Genomic DNA, 12,947 nt, shown 5'->3' on the forward strand with positions numbered 1-12,947 from the left:
ATTGATATTTGTTTCCCACCAATTTCAAATTTTAGAGGTTGCCATAAATAGCGTGGATTATCGTTCTGTCAATTTCAAATTTTTGTGGTTGCCAATAGGGTGCCCATTTTTAAATTTTGGTCGTTTCCACCAATACTATACGGCATATTTATAGACATATACATATAAATTTAATTCACAAGACGTCAAGTTTTATCATAGCATATATACACAAGTACACATAAATTTAAGTCATAAAACCTCAAGTCTCATCACAGTATATATACACTACATACGTGTCAAGTTTTATCACAACAATGATAAGAAGTTTAAAATTTCTTACTAATCGAAGGGTTTGTACTATGTCTTTTCTTGTTAGATGAAGGTAACAAGAATGACCAGGCAATTTCATCGTAGTTCGCCAATTGGATTGATTACTTGGTCACTGATGAACCCGACAAGTTGTTCTAGAAGTGCATTGATTTCAATAGGCAAGAGTCCATCTAGGGCTAACTTGAGGAGCTGCAATTTCAAGAATTGAAGAAATCAATCCTTATGAACACGTATTGAACCTAAAAATTAGTCATCAATATGTATGCCGCCTACCTCAACATTAGTCACCTAGAGTGACACGCCTCCGGTGAATCCATGCATTAATTCTATTACATAAAAACCACATAAATTGTTACCCATACCCTCCTTATTACAATTAAAGTCGTATCGGACTATCTATTATTTCACGTATAGCCAGTGTCTAACACTCTTAATGATGTATCGTGTGTAGACTCTCTATGTGTGTGATTATTACCGTAAATAGACTTAGATTCAATCAAATCAAAGATTACAAGAGCAATAATGAAATGATTGAGTTTACCTTTGTAGCAAGTCAATGACAGGTTGATAGGTTTCTTTTGGATTATTTTGAGAGTCCAGGACAATGATCTTGCAAATGTCTAGCTGATTGATAAGGAGGGTCCAGTGAAACCTGCATATAGATCACCATAGGTTAGTTGGTCCTAATTTCTAATATTATATTGCTAAAAAAGAGTAGAACATTCATGGAGGGAAACACATACCCAAATTGGTAGGGTAAAAGTATGTATTTCTTCAATTGTAGCTCTAGAATACACTCCAATGCATAGTCCTTGGATTCTTTTGGTTTGGTTCGGATCGTTATCGGGTTTACTTTATGTGGGTCGATGAATCCCACATGGTGGATGTTGTCCATCTTGTATTTGTGTATCTCCATTTTACACAAGAAATAAGTTAAGACATTCAATCTAATTGTACAAAAATGTATTCTGTGAATTATACCTATATGACACTATAGAGTCCAGCAACTCATGATAGACACGTCAATGGCACATTGCTGGTACACTTGATACATTTCATCAAATAATATAAAAATAGTGTTGTCCCCATGGAGGAAATCTCGATGCTTGTATCTAGCATCGAACATTTCTCTATCCTCCCTCCACTTCTTCATGTACTACGCATGGAATTTCTGAAGTTCAAATGTTAGGTTGTTCCATATGTCTGGCTCGAGTAACAGTTTGCCTAGCTTAAATTTCCATCTCTCGGTTTCTTTTGGTGCCAAGGACTCATCTAGAAGTTGCTCTCTTGTCATTTGGATTCTTCAAGAAATCTTCCTAAATTTTTTTCTTATTGTATCTGTTCGATCGTAGACTCCTTCAAGTATTTCTTTCTATTGATGCGCGTATAGTCTAATTTATGCTTAGGCTCAACGGTGTGGCCATCTTCAAGAAAAACTTCTGTGTGGCCATCTTCAAGAAAAACTTTTATGTTTCTTCACAGATTAGTATTTTATTCTTAGCCTCTGGCTTTTGTAAGAATTTCTTAACACTGGTGTCCACTATTGCTTTGGTTTCCTCTTCAATTTGTTCATAAGGCAACTTCTTAGGTGATGCCACCCTCTTAGGTCTTTGCTTCTGGGTTGAAGTCGATTTCTAAGATGAACTCAAATTCTTAGATTGTGCACGTGTTGTCAACTTCGGAGGGGGAGGAGTTGGCTCTCTTGGTAGCAGTGGTGGTGACTTCCGTGAGGGAGGAGTTGGATACCTTCTTGGTGATGGTGACAATGGCAACGATCGTGGAGGAGTTGGAGATCTTTTGGATGATGTGAAGGCTCTTGGTGAGTCCGACTCCGCATTAGACGACTCGTTTGTCTTTTCTTCAAACACTATGTAGCGCTTGTGCCATAGAAAAAAAAATCCATCTATGTTTGATCTGAGCCTCTTGGAACTCGTCTCTTCGGGGTAATCCATATCAATCTTACAGTACAGCTTTCATACAGAGTCCACGTGAACCTTGACATATCCCCGTGGGATCAGGAGATTGTTGAAGAGAGCCCCTTCCACGCATTGGTCAACCTGTCTCATAGCCACCATTGTGGTAATGTTCAAGGTGGGCACAACAAGCTGCTCCACCTATGCTCAAAATATTACCTTCGGCTTGCTGCTACCTGTTTCCTTGCTGAAGTGCTCCTTTGAATTTGGCATCTGTCATCTGTCTCTCTTGTACAAGTTCTTATCGTACTAAAGCCAACTCCTCTGCCAATTATTCTCTACTTCTCTTCCAACTCCTGTAATTTTTGGCATCTTCTAGGAATCCCTCTTTCCAAGCCATGACACCCTTGCCTTTTGTGCGACTTGGGTGCTCATTGGTTCCCACTGCCAACGTTAGCTAGTATTTATCCCTTTCTGGCCTAAAAGAGCCTTTGGAAGACTATACATGGGCATTTGGAATTCTTTGAGTCACTTTCTATTCTCTGTCGCTTTTAAAGATTAGGTTGCCCCTGCCGACAAAGTCACCCCTCTCGCGAACAAATAGTGCTTTGCTCGTTTAATCCAGTCAGCCGTCGCAGGTGTGGCACCATCGCGGTTACTTGTTATTCCATCTCTTTCCACTCATCGCATTTTCTCACGTACCCAGGTGAGCCAATTCTGTAGGGGTATAAGTTCTTGTGGGAGTTGGCATTGTTTGCCTCACTTAGCTGTTGTACTTCATCTGATAGCTTGTACTCTATGAAATCCATCCAAAATGGTTCCACCATCGGATACCTCTAATTACAACTGAAAGCATCTGCATCATCATCACGTGACAATCATGAGACTTCATACCAACTAACATCCTATCTTTCATGTTTACTAAGCTCCTGATATTGGAGGAGTAACAAATGGGAACTTTGACATCACGCAAGCAACCACACAGGCTGATCTTCTCTTCCTTGCTCATAGTGTAGCAAGCTATGAAAAGTTTTTTTTTGTCTAATTGTATGTAATGTAGGTCCTTTCTGAGATTCATTTATTTCAGGTCTAGCTGTTCATTTAGTGTATTTTTTGTTTTACCAGATATGTCTAGTAAGGTACCAATCAAGCTATCAAACATATTCTTCTCCACGTGCATGACGTCGACTGCGTATCGAACCATAAGATACTTCCAATAAGGTAGCAACTAAAATATTGATATATTTTTCCACATAGGAGCATGATGCCCAGCCAGGTACTGTCTGGCCCCTTTCCAAGTACAACTCTATGTTTATTTACCATCTTAAATACCTGTTCTCTAGTGCAAATATTCGAAGCTTGACCAGGCTCTACTGTCTCGTCAAAAGCTCTTTTATTCTTGCGGTACGAGTGATCTGGGCAAAGGAACCTACAATGACCCATGAAGATGTTTTTCCGACTATTGGTAAGCCACCGCCCCTATTTTCTCCAAGTATTGAACACATCCATTGTACCCTTTTACAGTCTGTCCTGATAGGTTATCAAGAGCAGACCAAACTGAGATTGTTACAAATAGAATTGTGCGTAGGGTGAAATTCTCACATTTGTAGTCATCCCATACCTGTACACCATCTTTCCACACTACAAGATCATCTTCAACCAATAGTTTGAGGTACAAATCGATATCGTTGTCTAGTTGATTCGGGTCACTAATCAACAAAGGCATCATAAGATACTTCCGCTTCATACATATCCAAGGTAGAAGGTTGTAGATACAGAGAGTCACATGCCAAGTGCTATGAGTACTTCGTGTTGCCAAAAAGATTCATCTCATCCGTACTCAACTCGAACCTTATATTCCTCACTTTATCTCTGAAGTCCTTGTATTTTGTACCAAATATCCTCCATTACATAGCATCAGCAGGGTGTCTAAGTATTCCATCTTGCTTGTGTTGTTCGGCGTGACATCACATCAACTCGGTATTCGTTTTGTAAACAAGCAATCGCTTCAAACAGGAGTTATAGGGAAATATCAAACAACCTTAACGGGATATTTTTCTTCTTTCTCTTAACTCCCACGCCATCGCTCTCGATATCATCAATGTTGCGCTTGTACTATGGTTCATTGAAAATATGACACACTTCCAAGTCTGCATCCTCACCGTTAAACAACATGCAATCGTTTCCACATGCATGTATTTTCACTACTTTTAATCCCAACGAACAAACAACCTGCTTGGTATGGTACATATTTTCGGGCAATACATTCCCCTTTGGAAGCAATTCCCTTAAGAATTATAACAAATCATTAAAGCACTTATCGGCCTAACCATTGCTAGCCTTCATTTGCATTAGTATCAGCACCACATGCAACTTGTTGTGCTCATCTTTACAATTCAGGTAAACTAGTGTTTTAGAGTCTTCTACCATCCCATCACACAACATTTATTCTATGTCATCTTTATTGTTACCAATAAAAGTATCGCCTTCATCGTTCTCGATAAAAGTATCTTCGAATATCGACATATCAAACTATTTGTTAGCCATCATATCTTTGCCTCTATCTTCTTCAACTATTGGTTTTTCTTATGCACAACCTCTTCAAGTTCATTTTACTCAGTCCAACGGGTATAGCTGGTCTTAAAAGCCCTGCGAATCAAGTGCACATGAATCTGCTCTATGTTTGAAACTACTTCTCGTTCTTACAATCAACATATAGATAATATATATAGTGATCAGTACGTTTCCTTTTTGGCTTCTTATACGCCGCAACAGCCCTAAAAAAGCCGCAACGCCATTAAAGAACTCTGGCCTACGATCCTAGTAGATCCATGATCGGTCCATCTACAAATTATTATAATTAAACCCATACAACTTATAATAATTGAACATTTCAAAATCTATAACAAATTCATTGAATTACCTCGCATCTTAATTAGTACCTATTTGAGGGCTCATCTCTTTCCAGCACTTAGGCCAAGTCAGAGGACTCACCTTCCAAAAGCTGTCATGTATGACTACGACCAGTGGATGGATGTGTCATCTCTACAACATAGTACTCTATCAATTGTGTAAAATTTACTATGTTGATTCATGAATAGAGAAAATACATTGGATTAACATTTAAGTTCAAGACTTTAAAAAAAATACACAATCCACATACTAGAAAATTCAAGATAGATTTTAATGTACACACCCACATCTATTTACATGCGATTTTAATCTACTCTTTAAATCATCTACAGTGACAAAATTGAGATCTTTCTCTAAATTAGATCTCAATTAGAGCTCTTGCTCATTCCAAAATTCAACACCAAAGAACAATCACCTACATTTAAATCTAGAGCAATCTAACAAGTAAATCCAATTACAAATGAAACATAGATCATCTTTATACATCTAACAATGATAAAATTGTAATTTTTTTCTAAATTAGATCTCAATTGGATTTCAAAATTTATCACCATAGAATAAACACCAACCATCAAACTTAGAGCAATCTACCAAATAAATATAACTAAAAATAAAATATAGATTATCTTATACTAACCTTAGAGCACTTTAACTCCTCCAAATTTGGAATGCTCTAACCGTAAGAATAGCAAAACTAACAACCGACTTAGGACTTAGGATAGAAGGTATGCTTTATATTGTAGGAACCATCAGTGTCGATTTGTGGCTAAAACCTGCAAGAGCAGTAGTAACCGACACTGCTGATGTTTTGACAAACTCATGGCACAAATAAACCACAACATAATGAACAAATGATGAATGGAAGAGGTCCATAAATCTGTGACCCGCGAAAACATGTAAGTCAATAAAACATTTCCTACTCATTTATCATTTTCCTTCAGCTAACCATGGTCAGCATAAAAGATCGTGACCAAATAGAATAAAAGTTGTGAGGATGTCCAGTCGTATACTTGTATGTACCATACAAAGATGCATTACACAATTGAAAGATGCATTACACAATTCAAACCATACAAAGATAAGCTCACCTGGTTCCTCTCTCAGCCTAATGTTAATCCAGACGAAAAGCTGCAATTAGAAGACAGTCCTTGTGAACTGAAAAGTAATCCACAGGGGGGCCTACTTGACAAAAGAATATCATTTTCCCCAAGCTTTAGAAAAAGTGAATGTAAGAAAGTGCTCTTAGCATAAGCTGCACATGTTGTCTTGTTGCTTCTAACAGTAAATCTAATTACCACAACATGTTGTGACAATAAAAAGGCGGTGGAAACTGCATAAGCAAACAGCAATAAATCAGTATACACTGTAAATGTATACATTATTGACTGAAAAAACTGTGTACATCTGAAGCCACAATGCATAATGGGCGGAAGAACTAACAAATATGTGACCCATCAAAGCAAAACAGAAAGCTGGAGGCACACCAATAAAAGCTTTACAATCAAGATACTGGAAAACTCTCTCAAAATCTTAACTGTGAGAAGGAGCAGATAGCACATTTGCTGCACTGATAGCTTGACATTGTTTCTTAACTCAAAGTAATCTCTTGCTTCGAACACAATCTAGATTAGAACACTTCTATGCCTGGGCACTTGTAATTGATGAAACCACGCATTTATGGTAGCAGCGTAAAACAAAGCTATAAATTGTACTTGTTGTTTCGAAACCGAGAACTACAACATGACAATGGAATTAAATTATGTATCCACACAAAGGAACAGAACAAACTCTGTTCATAATAAGATAGGCCATTCAGTCGCCTAAACGCATCCAAACACAAGAATCAAGCATGTACCCATTCTTGGCTTGACAATTAATCTTGTTCACCCCTTCAATCACTTCACTGATTTCCATGTCGAATTGAAATTCTGTTAGTCAGAACTGAGAAGCCATACCTCTCCAGTTTTAATAGAGCAGTGCATCAATTGGCCGTGTTCTCTTGAGCCTGAGAGAAGGACTGAAGTATTAAACAAACAATTTTCATATTTTCTGAAGATCTACGCTTCTGCACTCTTGCCAAGGGGCAACACAATCTAAGAAATCAAGGAATAATAAATGAGATTATTGGATCGATTCACTTACGTGTGGCGGAGACCCAGGCGTTGGTAGGCTCATCCGACGTGCAGCTGGGGTTTTGCCTCAACGACACCACAGGTGCAAACAGATAGAGTTTCAACGCCAGTGGGGGTATTGGCACAGCGGTGGCCGCACAATTTTCCTGCGACCGCGGGAGGTGGGCTGTATGCGGCGGCGGGCATGGCGAGGTCTCCGAATCCGGTGCTGATGGTGGTCGTGGGCGGGGGATCTGACGCTAGCAGGTGAGGATGGCGTCTAGGGCTACGGGAAAGCGAAAGATCGACAAGCGCAGGGGCGGAATGGCTGTGCATCGAGGCAGATCGCCCCAGGTAAAGAGAGGGAGAGAGGAAAAAGGAAGGGGGGTATGTAGCGTCGAGCAGCGGTCGATTTTGTAGGAGGACATGGGCGTGGGGACGGCAGTGGCGATCGGAGGCGCCGGCGAAAGATCGGCGGAGGCGTGTACAGGAGGAAGCAGTGGCGAAGATGGCGGAACCACGGCGACCACCAGTGGCGGCGCTTGCGATGGTGGGGCCGCAGGAAGCGGAGCGTCGACCACCAGTGGTAGCATTGATTGGGAGACGGAGATGGCAAGGAGGTGGCGTGTTTTTCCATCTGGGGTTTGTGCGGGGGCAACTGCTCGTAGACGTCTGAGGGTCAAGGTGCGCTCGATTCCACCGCCGCACCCTCGTCCAAGGCAAGCAAGACGACGACCATTATTTTATCACTGGATAAATAATATATATAAAATTTTATAAGAATCTTTATAGTTTTTATAAAATTTATTTTTGAAAGAGCAGCGTGGTGGTGCAGGGCAGCATGGTGGCTGGGGGGCGTTGTGGTTGTGCGTGCGGTGGACGTGTCGGCACAAGTTACGATGGGGGGGCACGAGCGGAAGAAAAATTAATAGAAGAAAACGTTAGGAGCGGAAGAAAATATTGACCTGAGAGGAAAGAAAGTTATTAAAAAATTAACAATTCATTCTTCTAGATAGATGTGATGGTTTTTTATTAACTTCATAACTAAAACCATCAGTATTCTTCATGGCATATTGTTTAATAATAAACACTTAGTTCATATAATTATATAATATTTTATAGTCTCTACTATATAAAACATAAATTAATATCTGTTATATCTTTAAACCTCACTCTACCTAATAAAAAAACAGAAAAAAAAACAACTAAGAACTGAGAAAAACCGAAACGATGCCCCAGTACCGCGCTGTGATCATGTTGTTCCCCACGAGGTACGCCTCCCGATTCTTTCTCCTCCCGGTGACATCAAGCTTCGTCATTCTTCTGCTCCACTACCGTCGCTTTTTCCTTCCCCACATGCGATGGCCATCTACAGCGCCGCAGGCTTCTCTTCCCCTGCACGCGTGCCCCCGGTGCCGCCGCCTCCACTGCTCCCACACTCGCGTTGTACTCTCCGCCTATGTCATCACCGTAGTGAGCAGCACGATGCTCCATATACATGCCGCACGGACGCGCCTCTTCGTTTGTCCGTACGCTGCGCAACCCGCAGCGAGCAAGACTGAGAGAGCAAGCATCGAGAGTCCCAAACGCCGTCCACTACCGCCACTGCAATAGGTGCTGCCGGTGCTGCCTTTGGGGGATTCAGAACAGGAGGAAAATGGTTGTTTACTTGAGGGGATTTTGTTGGTTCGCCTTCAATCACATTAGTGGGTTCACTAGGTGCCAATACTTGGGGAGAGCAGAGGATTGAGAAAGGATTATCAGTAGATGGATTGCGGATTATATGGTTTTGACGTTTAGTGGGGCGATTTCTTTGTGCTATTGGTGCCTACCCATTGTTCTTCTTTGAGTTGCGGTTTTCATGCAGGTCTCTAAGAGTCGTATAGTTCATGTTGACATTGGAAGGGGTAGGAGCCAAATGAGGTGTATAAATTTTGTTGCATTAGTTGTTCGTCTCCTCTCTGAATTTCACTAGACGGTTTCATCCGAATTTTCTTGCATAGATCTAGGAGAAGAGCAACAAGACTCAGAGCACCAAGTCACCAAGTATAGAAGAAGAGCATAGCAATCATTTATTCATTTGCTGATGCGTTTCTTGGATTCTTGCATCACTGATGTGTTGTAAACCTTTTGCAGAACTACAAGATGATTGAAGTGAGGAATATTAGCAGGCTATTACTTGCCGACGTCTCTAGTGGTGGGTTCTTTATCACAAGGGTGGCATGGCCAGGAGCTGTGGTTGTGAAGGGCACTGTCTAGGTGCTGGTTCGACGGGTCTGAACACCGTCGAGCAACAAGGAGAATGTGAAACAAGGAGTTGTGGTGTTGAACTATTTCCTTACTGTTTGTGCAATGTTCTCTTAATTCTGTAAATGATGTGACCATATATACTAATATCAGAGTTCTCTATTTATGCTGTAACTTGTGTAACTTATTTCTACTTTTAGAGCCAAAGGCTGCGATAGCCCTGATTGTGAATTAAGCTGTGAACCATCTTTCATGTTGAAATGAATGAATATGCATAATCCAGAATCAATTGTTGTCTCCACTACTTATGACATTGCATTTGTTTCTGCATGAGAATATTCGAATAGAAGGTGAACTGGATAGAATGCATGAACTTCTGAAGGAGTACTTCTATACTATGTTCAGCATAATTGTTGTCTCCACTACTTATGACATTGCATTTGTTTCTGCATGAGAATATTCGAATAGAAGGTGAACTGGATAGAATGCATGAACTTCTGAAGGAGTAGTTCTATACTATGTTCAACATAATCACCCTGAGTACGATATTTGATGTTTATGCAGCTGTCTTTCTACTGCTATGTAGTCAAACTTTTCATAAAGTGTTTATTTGCTATATTTTTTCCCAGTGTTGCAATTGATATACTTAAGCAGTTCAAGGCGAAAGATTAAATGAGCACATATATGGTTATCGCTCAGGTATGTTTTTGGGTTGATCTTTTTGGGCATTGGAATATCTGATGGCCTTTGGGTTTCCATAGCTTGATCAAAATCATTCAAATATTTTCCCTTTGTCTTAATACATATACCTGATCTCTTCAATGAATAGTAATGCTCAAATTTTGAAAGTTTGATCGTATTTGAGAAGAATCTATTTTGGAACAAGGTTGTAATATTTTTTTCTCGAATACGCAGGAGATCTGCGCATCATTGTATTAAAAGAGGAGAAAGGCCAAAATAGCCAAGTACAGTGACCTTACATGACAACCAAACACGACCAACAATCTTACACAACGACCAAACACGACCAGCGACTTTACACAACAACCTTGAACAACAACCTTACACGACCAAAAAGGAAAAAAACAAAACTACACATCCAAAAGAACTCCCAGGCAAGAAACTCAATATGACCGAACCGCACACCATCTGATGAGGGCACTGACATTGATGCCTTGATTTGGCCCTCCCTTTCACGGTACCAACAAACCAATACTAAACTCATTCTCTTGATTTTACTCAAACAACAACAATAGTACTTAGTAGATTGAATTGGAGCCAATCTATCTTGGCAAAATCAAATATAACAGCATGATGGTCTAGAACTTGTGCAAGCTTTGAGAACAATCTCACACAAACAACAAACGTAACCTGTAGAAGATGGATCAACAGTTTGGTTTACAAGGTTGAAGTAGATGCAAACCAAATTATGATTTCTCCACCCGTGGTCCAGGAAAGAACATTATCAGAGAATGAGAAACCAGCAAGATTCCGTTGTGTGCCTAGGAATTGACAACTTGATCACACACCAACGCAATCATGCAACATTGGCAACCTTCAGTAAAACATCAGTGATGGGACCACCATTATTCTGCTCGTAGGAGGAACATCCTCGACAAAACATGCAAAACAAATCTGATCTTCATACAAGAGACGATGCCCCAGATATGTAGGCCTCGACTTGGACTCAAACACCATGACTTGACTCGACCAAAAACAGGACTCGAACACCATGACCTAACTCGACCAAAAATAGGACTCGACCAAACCTCATACCATGATTAAAATAATGCAGCTACCTTGCTAATACTCCTATTATGACTTCTCTAATTAAACTAGCCAGCTGATCTGTTGACTCTAAAATCAAACTTACAAAATAATTAAGTCGGCAGCTTCAATCGCATAGCACCAACCCTAATAAACTTTATTGGCATCTTTGCTTGGTTCTCCTCATTGTTCTTGCACTGAAAATTAATTCCTCGAAAAATATTTTTGCTCAACGTAACATCAAAAGCATATAGGGTTTCACCATCCCTCACCTTAGCATCCTCCACAGCAAAAGAAAATGCACCGAGTTGTATAAAAAATTTATTTGATGCATTGCATTCCTTTTTACCCAATAAAGTAGAAATAATAGGAGTCATGGGCTCATCATCCTCCCTCCCTTGAAATGAAGTCATCCTCGTCTTTGAGGTAATATCAAACGCTTTCTTCTTCTTTGCAGCAGGAAAGACCTTTGCCTTGATGGATGTTTCATGCATTGGTTTGAGCACATGGTACACACCCTTGTGAACAAAATAATAAGTATTGAAAGAGCCCTCATGAGTAGTATTGAGACCATACTACCACGGCCACCCCAATAACAAGTGACAAACATTCATCGGCACCACATCACAGTCCACCTATCATAATAATCACCAATGGACAATGCAACCCAAAACTTGTGAGTAATTTCAGTATACCACTTCGATTCATCCATTGCATATAATGCGGCATAGGTAGCCTCCGCGTAGACAAGGACAATGCATGCACCAAATCTGAATTAAGAGCGTTGGTAAAGCTTCCACCATCAATAATTAATTTACATGCCTTGTCTTGTACTTTGCACTCCAATTGAAATACATTACGGCGTTGTCCCCTCACCGCAACAAGTGCATCATCGTGCTGAATTTCACAAGCTAACAAAGATAAACCCATCTTAGGAACATCAATATCATTATTATCATTATCTGTCGCATACAAATCAGGGTAGTTATCACAAGTATGACCATCATAAATAGACCTTTTTTTAGATTCTTCAGAAAGACTATAAAACACATAGCTTCTTTTGACATCAACACTTTCTTCTTATTAGGACAATCCCTCATAAAATGCACTCTTCCTCCACTAGTATAACACAACTTTTCGAAATGAGAAGAAGATGTAACAGATGATTCAACTTTAGATTGTGCTTTATTCATTGCACCAGCGATAGACTTAGAAACTGCCTTTGATAGAGTGCTCGGTTTGAAGGAAACTGACTTAGTAGCAGCACCATATGAGATATGGATCGGGAAGTGTCCCGAGTTGTCTTTCCTTAAGATCTAGGGTTGTGAGGCCTATATAAAATGTTTGGCATCAGATAAGCTCACTCCCAATCAGATAAATGCCTTTTTGTGGGGAATCCTAGGGAAACCAAAGGCAAGTGTTTGTCGCCTGGAATGGTGCTTTTTTGGAGAAAGAGTTTCTCTCAAGAAACATCAGTGGGAGTACGATGCAACTCGAAGAGATTCGAGAACCATCAAAAGGTGTTTTAGCTCCTATTGAATCTCAATTGGATATTGCAGAACATGTTATGGAGACACCAGCCCCACGACTGCCGGAAAGAATCAGTCCACACCTGAGAGGTTTATGTTCCTAACCACGGAGCAGCGCGATATATTATTGTTGGACAATGATGAACCTAAGACCT

General features: G+C 40.1%; 2 long non-coding RNA genes across 2 annotated transcripts; both read right to left on the reverse strand.

The window, feature by feature from the left end:
* Nucleotides 1-207: 207 nt before the first annotated feature.
* On the reverse strand, nucleotides 208-6,180 carry LOC133885255 (uncharacterized). Its single transcript, XR_009903204.1, has 4 exons — nucleotides 5,912-6,180; nucleotides 1,056-1,222; nucleotides 854-964; nucleotides 208-501 (listed from the first exon to the last, which is right to left on the reverse strand). It is a non-coding gene; the product is annotated as an uncharacterized LOC133885255 (long non-coding RNA).
* Nucleotides 6,181-6,227: 47 nt separating this feature from the next.
* On the reverse strand, nucleotides 6,228-7,984 carry LOC133885254 (uncharacterized). Its single transcript, XR_009903203.1, has 3 exons — nucleotides 7,281-7,984; nucleotides 6,994-7,143; nucleotides 6,228-6,468 (listed from the first exon to the last, which is right to left on the reverse strand). It is a non-coding gene; the product is annotated as an uncharacterized LOC133885254 (long non-coding RNA).
* Nucleotides 7,985-12,947: the final 4,963 nt, after the last annotated feature.

The sequence above is a fragment of the Phragmites australis genome, chromosome 11 (genome assembly GCF_958298935.1).
Source record: "Phragmites australis chromosome 11, lpPhrAust1.1, whole genome shotgun sequence".
In the NCBI taxonomy this organism is placed as follows: Eukaryota; Viridiplantae; Streptophyta; class Magnoliopsida; order Poales; family Poaceae; genus Phragmites; species Phragmites australis.